The sequence below is a fragment of the Cicer arietinum genome, chromosome 7 (assembly GCF_000331145.2).
Source record: "Cicer arietinum cultivar CDC Frontier isolate Library 1 chromosome 7, Cicar.CDCFrontier_v2.0, whole genome shotgun sequence".
Lineage (NCBI taxonomy): Eukaryota > Viridiplantae > Streptophyta > Magnoliopsida > Fabales > Fabaceae > Cicer > Cicer arietinum.
In genome coordinates, this window is record NC_021166.2 from 49,389,191 (window position 1) to 49,405,230 (window position 16,040).

General features: G+C 28.0%; 2 non-coding genes and 1 pseudogene across 2 annotated transcripts; 2 read left to right on the forward strand and 1 right to left on the reverse strand.

Annotated features, from left to right (window-relative positions):
- The first annotated feature begins 4,319 nt into the window (after positions 1-4,319).
- Positions 4,320-4,401, forward strand: TRNAS-GCU (transfer RNA serine (anticodon GCU)). Its single transcript has one exon. It is a non-coding gene; the product is annotated as a tRNA-Ser (tRNA).
- Positions 4,402-7,385: 2,984 nt separating this feature from the next.
- TRNAS-GCU (transfer RNA serine (anticodon GCU)) lies at positions 7,386-7,467 on the forward strand. Its single transcript has one exon. It is a non-coding gene; the product is annotated as a tRNA-Ser (tRNA).
- A 5,542-nt stretch (positions 7,468-13,009) lies between these two features.
- The window catches only part of LOC101491628 (glucan endo-1,3-beta-glucosidase-like), a 3,383-nt pseudogene continuing 352 nt past the window's right edge, over positions 13,010-16,040 (reverse strand).

The following is a 16,040-nucleotide window of genomic DNA, read 5'->3' on the forward strand; positions in this document are numbered from 1 at the left end:
AAGTTGCCTTTTGTTAACTTGACTTCTTCATGTATTAAAACGTGCAAGCCCATTAAATGTTCATACTTTGGCCTTTGCACATGCTTGATAGGTTGCTTTCACTTTTGCTGGCCTATCCTCTGCCTATTATGCCATCCTCTGCATACTAGATCTAGCCATATTCATCTTTTTCTTTTGACCTTTTGACTCTTAATTTTAAATGCTTTGTTTATTCATGTTTTACATTGTTATGCATTTGAATAAACACATTTGTTTTGGTGAGAGATCAGATTGTCCAAACCTGGAGTTTTTTCAAATTGCAGCCCATCCTCACGTTTGCAGCAATTTCCATCCTCACGTGGGTTTTCCATCCTCAGGCCAAAGTCACATTTTCCTTCTTTTTGCCTTAATGGTTAATAACCTATTATCTTATATGAATACACTCAAGAGCACATGTTAGTCATTAACCACAATCATAATCTCTTAAGTAATTTTGTTATCATTAAAATCATTTGAGAGATTTTGTCTCAACAAGAAAAACAAAATATGATTTAATCTAGCTAAAATCAAAATATGGACAAGAGGATAATATTAAACAATAATAATTTAAGGAAATACAAATTATAATAACAAGAATAAAGAATGAGAACTTTTAAATATGTATAGAAGAAAACTAATAGGCACATTAATTCAAAAGTTATAAGTACCAAAAAAGAATCTTTTATATATGAGTCCCAACCAAACCAAACCAAAAAAATACAAATCCAAAGCCTATAGTTATTACATGTATCAACAATTAAAAAAACATAATTAGAGTTTAGTTACACAATACATTGCTAAACAAAGACAAGAATGAAAGTAATAAGATTCAACACAATTGTGAGTGAAAATGTCACTAGAATCAAATAATGTATAAATTTGACTACATACAAATAATGTAAAAATTAATTTGGCATGTTACTTTTTAAGTCATCGATGACTTTAGTAGGAACATCACACTGATATTTTAAATCTAGGCAGCATAAGGACAAAGGAAAAATAAGGACAATGTTGACTAATAGCAGACCATCAAGAAAGGATATCCAAATCGAATTCATGTGCTACTGAGATGAAGATCGCATTTATTCAATGAAATGGCCTATCCTCTGCCTATTCTGCCATCCTCTGCATACTAGATCTAGCCATATTCATCTTTTTCTTTTGACCTTTTGACTCTTAATTTTAAATGCTTTGTTTATTCATGTTTGACATTGTTATGTATTTGAATAAACACATTTGTTTTGGTGAGAGATCAGATTGTCCAAATCTGGAGTTTTTTCAAATTGCAGCCCATCCTCACGTTTGCAGCAATTTCCATCCTCACGTGGGTTTTCCATCCTCAGGCCAAAATCACATTTTCCTTCTTTTTGCCTTAATGATTAATAACCTATTATCTTATATGAATACACTCAAGAGCACATGTTAGTCATTAACCACAATCATAATCTCTTAAGTAATTTTGTTATCATTAAAATCATTTGAGAGATTTTGTCTCAACAAGAAAAACAAAATATGAAGGTGAGGCAGGAGAAGGAGTAATATCAAGAGAGTTACGCAGTGGAGAGGTTGGTTCTGGAATAAGTGGTGATGGTGTATCCTCAGGTGGAGGATGAGGTGTTTCATCTTCAGAGTTTTGAGAAACAGAGGAAGGACGAGTTTTTCTTTTCTTTGAGGCAGTACGGTCATCATTTTGAATCTTCATCTGTTTAATGTTCTTCATAGAAAAAGTGTTGTTGAGGTGGATGGAATGTTCATCATCAAGTGTGATTTTGAAAAATTTGAAGATTTTTGTTAAAATCATCCCATAGGGAGCAGATCGTCCCAATACAACAGCATTCAACATGAAGGTGAAAATAACATGACCCAAATGAAGAGGAGTACCAATAATCACGTGATGAATAATCATCAGATCCAGTTCTGTGACTTTCTCAAAACTGCCAGCCCGAGGAGTGATGGAGTGGCCGGACACAGATACTGTGAAGGATGCGACACAAGGGGACGAGGTTGGAGGCCACCAATGGTTTAGGAGGTTTGATGAGGGTGTTTTGGAGCACAGAGGTCCTAGTGATGACACACTGTGAATACCATGTCTCAGATAAGCAGTGAGCTCCTTCGTCACATATATCAAGTATTTGACATAGTGTGGTGGGATTAATTTCCATATGAACCCCTTTCAGTACCATACTGAAATTAGTCATGTCTTTTGATCCTCTTGAAGCGGCATAGAAAGCCCTTACAAGACGCGGGTACTGTGGTTCATTTATTTTGAAAAATGAGGTCCAACCGAGTTGTTCAAACATTTCTTCAACATTGAACCCTCCTTGTTTGATATCAGCAAGGTCAATGATTTTTCCATTTACCACTGACTTGTTTTGCCATTTGGAAGTGTAATCTTGAAGTTTTGGGAGATAAGGTGATTCGAGACATGCTTATTGTTATTTGACTTGTTTGGTCTATATGATGAGCTTGAAATAAGATTATATTTGTAATCAAATTGATTTTAATTTGGAAGCAGCAGATGGATGTATTAAAATTTTATTTTAGTTGTGGATAAAATCAAAGAGAAAGAATTTTAATGTAGAATTATGCCATTGGTGGTGTAATCTACTAGTTTTTTTGGATGTAAGGTGTAAGGGATTTGTGGGTGTTTCACCATTTAGTGTGTCGCGGCCTAAAATTTCGAGTGTTTTTCGAATTTAATGGACTCGCCACCAAATTCATTTTAAAATAGGGAAAATATTGGGAAACCCTTAAAAAAAAGAAAATAAAATAAAAAATTGGTCTTTTAAACCAAATTTTGAGTTCGGGAGTCGATTATGCGTAGGAAATGTATTTTAGCACCCTACGACATCCGTTAAAACAACAGTTATCTATAATTAATTGTGCAAAATTAATTTAACTTAAGTATAGTTATATATCTTTATTATTAAATATGAATAAATATTATTATTATTATTATTATTATTATTATTATTATTATTATTATTTAAATATGATTTTGGAATAAATGTGTTCAAGGAATAAAAAAAATAAAAATAAAAATTATTAATGCGCTTGACAAAAATGTGATCTTGCTCCTACGTATCTCTCGATGCGATGGAGAAATCAAAGCTACGTAGTTCTTAGTTAATGCAGATGTATTGATTGTTTTTAAAGAAAATTTGTTTTGTGATAAAAAAAAGTTTTGCCGAAAAGAAAAAAATAAAAGAGTTTGATTTGAATAAGTATTTTAAAAGATGAGTTTTAAGACAATCAAGTTGTACAACTTGTGTCCCAAAACTCAAGAAAGAAATAAGATGTCATATCTAATTTAATCATCTAAAAAAAAATTATTACTCTCGATTTTTAAATTGAGTTTCAAAACCACCAAGTAGTACAACTTGTGTTTTAACAACTCAAAGATAAAAAAGAGTTACATCTAATAAATAAGTCAATTTTAGATTAGTTTATTAAAATAAATAAATGAATGGAAAAATAAATAAAATAAAAAATAAATAAAGTGAGTTTTAGAACTATCAAGTTGTACCACTTGTGTCCTAACAACTCAAAGATTAAAAAAATATCACATCTAATTAATCTTTAACATAATATTTATTTGTATTTTTTATGACTAAATTAATATTTAATTATGAAGGAAATTAAACCTTTTGTTTTTTTAAAAAATAAAAAATAAAAAATAAAATAAAATAAAATGAATAGATTTAAATGGGCTTAGATTAAGGCAAGGTTAAAACAAGAAACTAGAAAACCCTAGTTTCATCTCAAGGAAAGGCGGCCACATTAAGGGAGGCAGCCACAAAAATGAGAACTCAATGGATAGGCAACACGAAAACGAAGAAGGACGAAGAAGCGGTGACGACAATGACAAAGGCGACAATGGCGATGGCAGTGACAAATGCGTCAACTGTGACGGAAGTGACAAAGGCGCGGGTTCAAATTTTATTCATATTTTTATACGTTTCTTTCATTAATCTTTATTCTTACAAATAAAATAAAAACAACATTTTTTAAACAAAATATTAGTTGTATGATGAAGATAACAAAATAGATTTAATTGGAAAAAAAAAAATACCTGATAACAAAATATTACTGATCTCTGATTTTTCCTCTTCTCTTTCTTTGTGCGTTTTTTTTATCAGTGGTGTTAATCTTAGACCGTCTTCGGATTGGTTACTGATGCGTGGATCTATAGAAATTAAAAATGATGTTCTTCAGATTGGTTACCGATGCGTAGATCTATAGAAATTAAAAATGATCGTCTTCGGATTGGTTACTGATGCGTAGGGTAAACTAACAACATAGTCGCTTTGGCCGAGTGGTTAAGGCGTGTGCCTGCTAAGTACATGGGGTTTCCCCGCGAGAGTTCGAATCTCTCAGGCGACGGTTGAAATTGTATTTTAGTTTTTACTTTAATTTCTTCAGATTTTTATTTATTTTTTGGCAACAGAAAACTTTAGTTTTTAAAAAGGTGATATTATATTTATTTTTTTATGAAATTGATAGCATCGACTTTAATTAATTAACATTGAACACTACATGTTTGAAGCAATCTAATTCCCCAATAATTTAATTAGTTACCCTTGGATTTCATTTTTTTCATGCAATCAAAAAAATAATACATTCTCTAAAAAAAACCTTATTTTTCATTTAATATTATATAGAAACTTGTTATGTTATGACTTAAAGGGTATATTGATGAGAATAGCATCAGCATGTTAAAATTCGTTATAACTTAAATTTTGGTCCATCATTTGTGTCTATACTTTTTTTTATTATATATATCTCTAAGTCTAAGGTGAGTAATCAAATTAATTTTTTTTATATTTTTTTGTCTTCTTCATTTCATTTTACATTTTTCCATTCTTCTAAGCCACTCTTTAAGTTTAGCAGGTTGTTCAACATAACTTTAGATAAAGATGTCATCGTGGAATCAATTGTGAGGAATCAAATCGAGGTTGGACAAGGGCGGAGTCAAGAATGGACAGCAGAAAGAGTTCACTATATAAATTAAGAAAAATGTTAACGATATATCTATACATTTTTAAGAGAATATTCATATTTAAATCTTCTAAACATTAATTACATTAGTCACTGATCAAAATATAAAATGTTTTTTATGTATGTAAAAAAAATTACTATAATTGAATTTATACTAAATGCTTTAACAATTTTTCTTAATGTATATGTTAAGTTAACAAACAATGAGTTAAAAATTCATCTGCCATTTCATTGCGGATAATAATGCGGAAAAAAATATCTCGACTTTTTTTTACTAGGAGAAAATGAAATATGCCTTGATAGTGTAAAATTAACATCCAATAGAATCTATATATTTCATCACATCAAATTACTTTATTTCACTTTAATGGTAAAACATGACAAAATAAAAACCATTCATTAGATTTCAATGTAAAATTATTGTCTACTGATAGTGCACATTTATTAAACAAAGAGAAATAATTTTAATGTAGAATTATGTCATTGGTGGTGTAATCTACTAGTTTTTTTTGGATGTAAGGTGTAAGGGATTTGTGGGTGTTTCACCTTTTAGTGTGTCGCGGCCTAAAATTTCGAGTGTTTTTCGAATTTAATGGGCTCGCCACCAAATTTATTTTAAAATAGGGAAAATATTGGGAAACCCTTAAAAATAGAAAAAAAAAAATAAAAAAAAACGGTCTTTTAAACCAAATTTTGAGTTCGGGAGTCGATTATGCGTAAGAAATGTATTAGCACCCTACGACATCCGTTAAAACAACGGTTATCTATAATTAATTGTGCAAAATTAATTTAACTTAAGTATAGTTATTTATCTTTATTATTAAATATGAATAACGATTATTATTATTATTATTATTATTATTATTTAAATATGATTTTGGAATAAATGTGTTCAAGGAATAAAAAAAATAAAAATAAAAATTATTAATGCGCTTGACAAAAATGCGATCTTGCTCCTAGGTATCTCTTTGTGCGATGGAGAAATCAAAGCTACGTAGTTCTTAGTTAATGCAGATGTATTGATTGTTTTTAAAAAAAAATTTGTTTTGTGATAAAAAAAAGTTTTGCCGAAAAGAAAAAAATAAAAGAGTTTGATTTGAATAAGTATTTTAAAAGATGAGTTTTAAGACAATCAAGTTGTACAACTTGTGTCCCAAAACTCAAGAAATAAAGAAAATGTCATATCTAATTTAATCATCTAAAAAAAAATTATTACTCTCGATTTTTAAATTGAGTTTCAAAACCACCAAGTAGTACAACTTGTGTTTTAACAACTCAAAGATAAAAAAGAGTTACATCTAATAAATAAGTCAATTTTAGATTAATTTATTAAAATAAATAAATGAATGGAAAAATAAATAAAATAAAAAATGAATAAAGTGAGTTTTAGAACTATCAAGTTGTACCACTTGTGTCCTAACAACTCAAAGATTAAAAAGATATCACATCTAATTAATCTTTAACATAATATTTATTTGTATTTTTTATGACTAAATTAATATTTAATTATGAAGGAAATTAAACCCTTTGTTTTTTTAAAAAATAAAAAATAAAAAATAAAATAAAATAAAATGAATAGATTTAAATGGGCTTAGATTAGTAAGATTTAAATGGGCTAAGATTAGTAAGATTTAAATGGGCTAAGATTAGTAAGATAAAATGGACTGAGATTAGTAAGATAAAATGGGCTGAAATTAGTAAAATAACATGAATGGATTTAAATGGGCTGGGTTATGGGATGAGATTAAAATGAATAGATTAGAGCTGTCAAAACAGAGGAGGCGGCCAGGCAGGGTTAAAACAAGAAACTAGAAAACCCTAGTTTCATCTCAAGAAAAGGCGGACACATTAAGGGAGGCAGCCACAAAAATGAGAACTCAGTGGATAGGCAACACGAAAACGAAGAAGGACGAAGAAGCGGTGATGACAATAACAAAGGCGACAATGGCGATGGCAGTGACAAAGGCGTCAACTGTGACGGAGGTGACAAAGGCGCGCATGTTCAAATTTTATTCATATTTTTATACGTTTCTTTCATTAATCTTTATTCTTACAAATAAAATAAAAACAATATTTTTTAAACAAAATATTAGTTGTATGATGAAGATAACAAAATAGATTTAATTGTAAAAAAAAAAATACCTGATAACAAAATATTTCTGATCTCTGATTTGTCCTCTTCTCTTTCTTTGTGCGTTTTTTATCAGTGGTATTAATCTTAGACCGTCTTCGGATTGGTTACTGATGCGTGGATCTATAGAAATTAAAAATGATCGTCTTCAGATTGGTTACCGATGCGTAGATATATAGAAATTAAAAATGATCGTATTCGGATTGGTTACTGATGCATAGGGAAAACTAACAACATAGTCGCTTTGGCCGAGTGGTTAAGGCGTGTGCCTGCTAAGTACATGGGGTTTCCCCGCGAGAGTTCGAATCTCTCAGGCGACGGTTGAAATTGTAATTTATTTTTTACTTTAATTTCTTCTGTTTTGGCAAGAGAAAGCTTTAGTTTTAAAAAAGGTGATATTATATTGATTTTTTTATTTATGTAATTGATAGCATTGGCTTTAATTAATTGACATTGAAGACTACATGTTTGAAGCAATTTAATTCCCAAATAATTTAATTAGTTACCCCTGGGTTTAATTTTTTTTCATGCAATTAAAAAAGTAATACATTCCCTAAAAAAACCTTATTTTTCATTTAATATTATATAAAAAATTGTTATGTTATGACTTAAAGGGTATATTGATGAGAATAGCATCAACTTGTTAAAATTAGTTATAAACTTACTTAAATTTTGGTCCATCATTTGTGTCTATACTTTTTTATTTTTTTATATATATTTAAGTCTAAAGTGAGTAATCAACTTAATTTTTTCTTTTGTCTTCTTCATTTCATCTTACATTTTTCCATTCTTCTAAACCACTCTTTAAGTTTAGAAGGTTGTTCAATGTAACTTTACATAAAGATGTCACCATGGAATAAATTGTGAAGAATTAAATCAATGTTGGACAAGGGAAGAACTAAGAAAGGACAGTCGAAAGAATTCACTATATAACTTAAAAAAAAATGTTAATCATATATCTATAATTTTTTAAGAGAATATTCATATTTAAATATTTTAAACATTAATTATATTAGTCATCGATCAAAATATTAAATGTCTTTTATGTATGTCAAAAAAATTACAATAATTGAATTTATACTAAATGCTTTAACAATTTTTCTTAATGTATATGTTAAGTTAACAAACAATAAGTTAAAAATTCATCTTCCATATCATTACGGATAATATTGCAAAAAAAAATATCTCTGACTTTTTTTTACTACGAGAAAATGAAATGTGACTTAATAGTGTAAAATTGACATCCAATAGAATCCATATATTTCATCACATCAAACTACTTTACTTCAATTTAATGGTAAGACATGACAAAATAAAAACCATTCATTAAATTTCAATGTAAAATTATTTTATACTGACAATGCACATTTATTAAACACTTAATGTTATATATAGTCATTACATAAAAAACGTTATATGTATATATTCAAATTCAAACAAACCAAATCACTTGTCGGTACGATGATTCTATCCATTTTTATTTTATTTTCTTAACTTTACAATTATACGAGTGTCATATCTTTCCAAGTGATCTCATTTGAGAAATATGTCTCCCCAATTATATAAGATATCCAAGACATAAGTATATATTAGGTGTAGGGTGGCACTGGAGGTGTGTCTTATTTCAGTGGGAAGAGAAGTTGTTAAGGTAGTTTGTTGCATTGTGGGGTAACTTTGTTTTTTAAAAAGAGTGTTGCAAATCGTAGGATTTGGCGTAACGATCAAAATACTTAGTATATGGTCAAAGAAGCTTATAGATTGCTTGCGATGAACCATTGGCTATCTTGTGGCGTGTCTAATTCAAATTCATCAATACGTAAAACTCTTCTGTTGTTAAGTTTTGAGATATTGTAATTTGAATTGTTTGGTTATATGGTGAGCTCGAAATAAAGTTATCTTTTTAATCAAATTGATTTTAATGTGAAAGTATTGATTGGACGTATTAAAATTTTATTTTAGTGATGGATAAAAACAAAGAGGAAGAATTTTAATGTAGAATTATGCCGTTGGTGGTATAAAGAACTAGTTTTTTGGGATGTAAGGTGTAAGGGGTTTGTGGGCGTTTAATCTTTTAGTGTAAGCATTTGTTTGTTTTTTTTGTTTTTAAATAAAGTCTTTTATTGGAAGTTTTATTTGATTGTAAGGGGTTTGTGACTCTTTTGTATTTTCTATCCCTTTCTCGACTCTTTTGGCTCTTTTTTTTTTAAAACAAAATTCCAAATAATCACTAAAATATATATTAGTTTTAAGTTAGAAGAAAGATAACAATTTATTTCCTTTAATTTGAAGGCAATTATCAATGTGACTTGTCAATCTTTTGAGGCTTAAGCCACAAATTTGATGTCAAGTTCTTCTTCTTATGATAAAGGCAAAAAAGATAATGCTTAATATTACAAAGGTTGTCTCACACGAAAAAAAGAATGACGTGGAACTTGAAACTTTGAGAAAAATCGTAAGACACCTAAAAGTTTTTTTTCTCCTATTAGTATATCAAATAAGATCGTATGACCTTGTCTTCATATGATCACTGTAGTTTTAAATTATCAGAGTTTTAGGATGAGGTGACTTGTATTTCCATCCAGTTCTGATTTCTGAGTTATTTTCACTACTTCAGACGTGGTTAGATTCAACTTTTGATGTTTTGTCATCTTTCTCTAATTTACTTGCACCATCTCATTGTTTGGGTTCTTCTAATTTGTCTGGATATGCTTCCTCTGCTTCCAGTAAACCTGCAGTGTCCTCAACTTGCTTTGTCTTTTTAAGGTCAAGCTAATTGTAATATAACATAATGTAAATAGATAAGTAAGGTATGAAACAATACAGCCAAATGATTAGTTTTGTTTCTTGTGGTTTCTGCTTGTTTTTGAAAAAGAAACTTGTATTTTGCTTATGCTAAAATGTTTAATTTATGTGATTTTCCTGGTTCCTCTAAATTTTTGCGAACCTGTTGAATCCTCGTCAATCTTTTATTTTTTAAGATCAAGCTACTTGTTATCATAGTAAACATAATATCATACAATAATTAAATTAAGGAAAAATATAACTTGTATGTCAACAATTTCATTTTCACTTTGAAAACCCTTTTGGTCCTTCTTTTTTAGTTTTCAGATTATGAGATGCATATCCTTTGATTAGAGGTTTTCATATTATGAGTTACATATCTTTTTCTTAATTAAGTCTTCATCTCCCTAAATGATCCTCTTTTTACATTGTATTCTAAAAAAAACTTCAAAATCTTCTTAAAACATGAATTGCTCAACCATAATGGTGAAATGTTCAGAATCTTGAATTCATTACATCTATGAACTACAATCAACAAGATGGATTATACAAGAAGGTTCATAAAATGCATTCAAAGGTTCACTTGTGGAACCCTTGAGTATTGATGTCTCCTTCTCTCACCAAGTACCTTGAATACAAAGAAAAAGTAAGAATAGACATGAGATAAGTTAATACTCAAAGAGAAGAATAGACATGAGATAAGTTAATACTCAAAGAGAAGAATAGACATGAGAAAAGTTAATATTTAACCATGCATAATGGAACATTATTAATATTCATCCTTTTATACTAGTGATTGTGTGACAGGCAGAGTTAAAAATAGTTGCAGAGTTAAAAGTTCATAACTTTTAGTGTCCAGACACGCACTATTTTCTTGTCCAAAAAATACGACACTAGGACAAATTTTCCTTCAACTTTACCGTAATTCGAATAATTAACTCACGATCAATGCATTGATATAGATTGTCACCATAGAGAAAAGATTTAGATACTCTTAATTCTCTCAATCCTTTCTAGTTTTTTTTTAATTTTAATATTTTTTTGTTGTAAAATATTGATATTAAACATGAAAAATAAAAAATTAGAGATAACTTTTTTATTGATCAAATGAATTACAATAGTAGGTATAATGAAGTTTATATATCCAAATTAGAACAACTAATTTCTAACTAGAATAACTAACTTATATAACTAACACATAACTAAAGTAATTAACTTATAACTAATTTTACATCTGTAATATCCCCTTACAAGCGTAAAATCCAAAACACAAATGTTGGTAGAAAAAATAAAGAAATACATTGAGAAACATTGAAATACATCGACTAAATGATTTTGAAATGTTGGAGATAAATTGGCTAATTTATTATTTTGAAGATTTATTCTTTGTTTGAAATAAGAACAAGAAAATTTATAATGTAACCTTGCTTCTTCCCTTTTTTTTTTCCTTCTGTAGTTGGTGTTGAATCGAGTCTAAACTTCCATGCAAGATCTTCTCTTACTTTTTTGTTTAAATGAGAATCCAATTATGGATTTCTTTTAGAAACAATAACAACCTTGCTTTTTTGTTGTTGTTGTTGCTAATTATTGAATCTAGAGTCTACATTTCCATGCAAGATCTTTGAATACATTATTATTTTTGAATGCCAATTTGACTAAAAAGAAAGAATTTTGACACCAAATATTGTTAGTGTTCTTGAGAAATCATCAATAAATGCACTTGGCAACATCTTTTTCTTATCTGTTAAAAGTTGTTGATGTTGAAACATGGTTGATATCAAAATATTAGAGAAGTTTTGTTAGCAAACATGTTGTTTTTATTACCCATTTTCTTATGAGTTTTTATTTTTAATCATCATCGTCATGATGAAATGATTTTAATTTGGAATTTAAGAGTGAAGAAGAAGAAAATGAACAAATTGTTCAATAATCAAATGAGAAAGAAAAGATAAATCAATTAAGCTTATATGAAATTTCTCCCAAACAAAATTTGAGAAAGAGTAGCAAAATAATTATCTCACTGATACTATAATGGAATATGCAAAATATTGATATTAGACGTGAAATAAAGGGAAGTAGAGATAAGTTTTGTACTGATCAATTGAGAAATATAATTACAATAGTAAATATAATAAAATTTATATTCCAAAATTAGAACAACTAATTTCTAACTAAAGTAATTGACTTGTAACTAACACGTAATTAAAATTAAAGTATGTAACTTATAACGAATTTTACATGTTTAATATGCACTTTTATTGAAGACTGTTAATTTTCACTAGTTTCAATAACTTATAAAATGAATTTAAATTTGTGTGAAATTTTACCTACATCATCTATGTGATATAAAATTTAATCTAACAAAAACAAAATAAAATAAAAAGATAGAAATAATTACCAAACAAATTTTATTTTAATTTTGTTGTTTAAAACAATTTTAAAACCCAAAAACCAAAATTCATTCGAACTAGCTGTTAATTCAATTTTAAAATTGATTTAGAAAATAGAATTTAAAACTAAAAATCGAAACTCACGTGTTAAAAGTGTCCAAACACGAACTATTTTCCTTCAACGTAACCATAATTCAATTAATTAATCAAGATCAATGCGTTGATTTAGATTGTAGTCATGTAGAAAGATTTAACATCCCCTCAATTTAAAGTTTATATTATATAAATTAATAATATAGAAAATGATTTTATATTCATGATCTACATAGATCATAATTATAAATTTTAATGCTACAAAAAAAAAACATTTGAGAGATAAAAAAGAGACTTAATCGAAAGAATCCATAATAAATAAATACTAATAAGCCTCACATATAATGCAATTGTCAATTAACACCACAAATAATTATTTCACCAAATCCACTCATAGATCTCAACATGAGTTATCAATATTGTCCAAAAATAAATATTACATCATGAAATAGCCATATCATAATCAGATATGAAACAAATAAAATAATTAATTTTTCTTCAACAACAAAAAATAATAATTAGATAAAGAAAAAATAAATAAAAATAAACAAAAGGAAAATATTATTCCTTCATTTGATAGCTGAGAAGAGGAGGAATTTCAAGAAGTATATGCCTCAATGTCACCACTAATTTGATACTTATGTTTATTAGGAGTGAACAAACCAAAATGTCGTTCTCTTTCAGCAGGCCCTTTTTGATTTTCATCAAACTTAGCAAACAAATAAGTTTTCAATTCTTGATTAGGCTTTTTAGGAGTCCTATTAGACACATGCTTAATCAAATTACCATAGTAAGCTTGTGCATTTTCATCAGAAAGCCATCCACTTTTTGAGACAACAACTTCCAAATTAACACCACCAACTTTCTCAAGAGCTGAATAAAGAGCTCCTAATGTTGTATCAAATAAATTTGTGTATTTATATTATCCACCATTCACTTGAACTGTTGGTGAATTAAATAATGCAAATGAAAGTTCAATTTCTTTTGGGTTACTTATGTAGCTAAAATAAGTGTATATATTAGCAAGAAGTGGTGTATCACTCTGCAAAAGAAATTGAACTATTGAAGATATATATGAATTTGAAGAACTAATAAATGCTCCTGTTGACGGAGGATATGAGTTTCCTAACAAATCCAATTGTATAGCTGTTTACACTTTAATTTTATTTTATAAGTTAGCAGATGTAAGTACTGCATTAATGTTCTGCATTATTGGGAGAACAAATTGCGATGTTGGATCATTAGGATTTATTTCAATACCAACAACAATGTACCTAAATTTGACATCTTTTGATTATTTCAATATATAATTTTGGACCTAATAAGAGGTAGACGAAACACCAGTGGCAATTGTTTGAATGTTTTCATTAGGTGCTCCAATGACAAGTTCTATGTTGGAACCTCTTAAAGGATTGTAAAGTTGCTTCATTAGAGTCATAAATTCTCATTCTTTTAACGTCATTTAATTTGAAAAGATCTATAACTTCATTAGGTGGAGGCAAGTTATCTGCCACTCTTTCATAGCAAATTTCTATTGATTGTTCTGCTGCATAAATTAAAACAATAACATGAGTTAAATTTTTTGTGTGATCTATATCTTTATAACATTATAACTTTTTGGTTAAATTTATTTGTGATATTTATTAAAAGAACAAAATTTTATTTTCATCTTGGCAAAAAAATTATTTATTTCTATTTAAACAAATTTAAAATCACTATTTTTAACAACCTCCCCTTTTTTTGGGTCTATTTTTAACCCCTTTATTATCTAATTGTGTCTAATAATTGATGATCCAAATATCTTAAGTGATATTTAATAATGTATTTGGTGTAACGTTAGCATGTAATTTTGCCAAAAAAAACTTTAACGTTATTTTTGCGATTTGACACCTGTACCTAACCAAATATCAAGGGTATCAGATAATTTAAAAAAAATAATTAAAGAATGATTAAATTTGGCCAATTTTATATGGCATATAATAATATACTTTGAAGTATGCAAATAAAAAAACTAAAATTCACTCATATACAATGTCATATGGTAATTTTATATTTAGAAATATAACAAGATAACAAATTTTTAGAAGCATAACTTGTTATTGTAAAAAAAAAAAAAACATAACTTATTTATTATATATATTTAGCTCTTAAATTTATTTAATTTAAATTAATTCAAAAACTACATGGTTTTATTTCTTAGTATGAGATCAAAACATAACATATATTGTTAGTATTTGCATTTGAATTAACTTTATTTTATAATAATCAATATTAAAAGTTACTTAAAGAAAGCCCTATTAAAATATAGTTGAGAGAGAGACCATAACATAAATATTTATTAATAAATTTTTCAATATTGAAATAGAATCTAACATAAAATAGTTTTCAAATCCCATACTATTACAATAAATCACGTCAATGTTAATGCTAGTTATTACTACTTCATTAATTAAATGTTAATTTTGTTTGAGGAAGAAGTTAAACCTATGATATCCTTCTCACTCCAACTCTCTCAAACTAACTTATGATTCCTATGAAGTTTTTATATATTACATCAAATATTGTTAAATCTAGTTAACTACTACATAAATTGAAATGAAATTTTGAAATTATAGTGTATATTTCATAATATAGTGTAAATTATGAAATTATTATATCATAATGATTGGACAGACATGCTCTGATATCACTAATGTGATACCATAAACCCCAAAATAATATATGTAATAATTTATATCATATTTCTATAAAATTTACGGCGGATAAATAAAAATTCTTTCAAAGGAAAAAGAAACTTAGGTGAGTTATTTAGAATATCACATTTCTTAAAATACAATTGAAACACTTTAAACTTCTTTCCTCCTATAAAATAGTGCAATCTCAATAAGTTTGATTTAAGTATAATTACATAATTTAATTCTAAAAACTTCCTAGTACTTATAAGATTTTCATACAAAAAATTGTTTCAAATTAAATAAATAAAATAAAACTACAACATTTATTCCCGGTATATCCTATAAGAGCGGCTTTCCTCCCAAACTTCAACTTCAAGATTCATTAATTTATAACAACTGTAATTTCGCAAACGCATGGTCAAACCAGTCAAACACAAACAACAAAAGAGACGAATTTTGAAATCACGTTGATAATGTAATATAAGTAAGAATAACACGCAAACAATCATAATAGACCATATCATAACACAACATAATATATCAAAATACTAAAGAAAAATAATATCATATTATAATGTCAAAATCACTAAGTAAAATCAATAAATCTTCATAGCACTTAAGGGAAATTATTATCACTTTTGAAACACATTAATCACAATAAAACAATCACACAAAAATGCAATATTATGCATGAGCTTAGACTCTACGTCACAATTTGGTATATTCTAACTCTGAAGTACTTGGTTAGGAACCTTGATACTATGCCACCATCTCGGTGAGTGGACAATTCAAATTGACCTTGACCTTATAGATCCTCTCAACTCAATCTGAGACACATATATGCGACAATCGAGGTAAACGTGTGTTGCATGATAGCTCCCGACATTTGGAGTGCTACCTCCAAGTTACCTATGAATTCCTAACCTGAATACCTCTAAGGTATAACAATCTTTC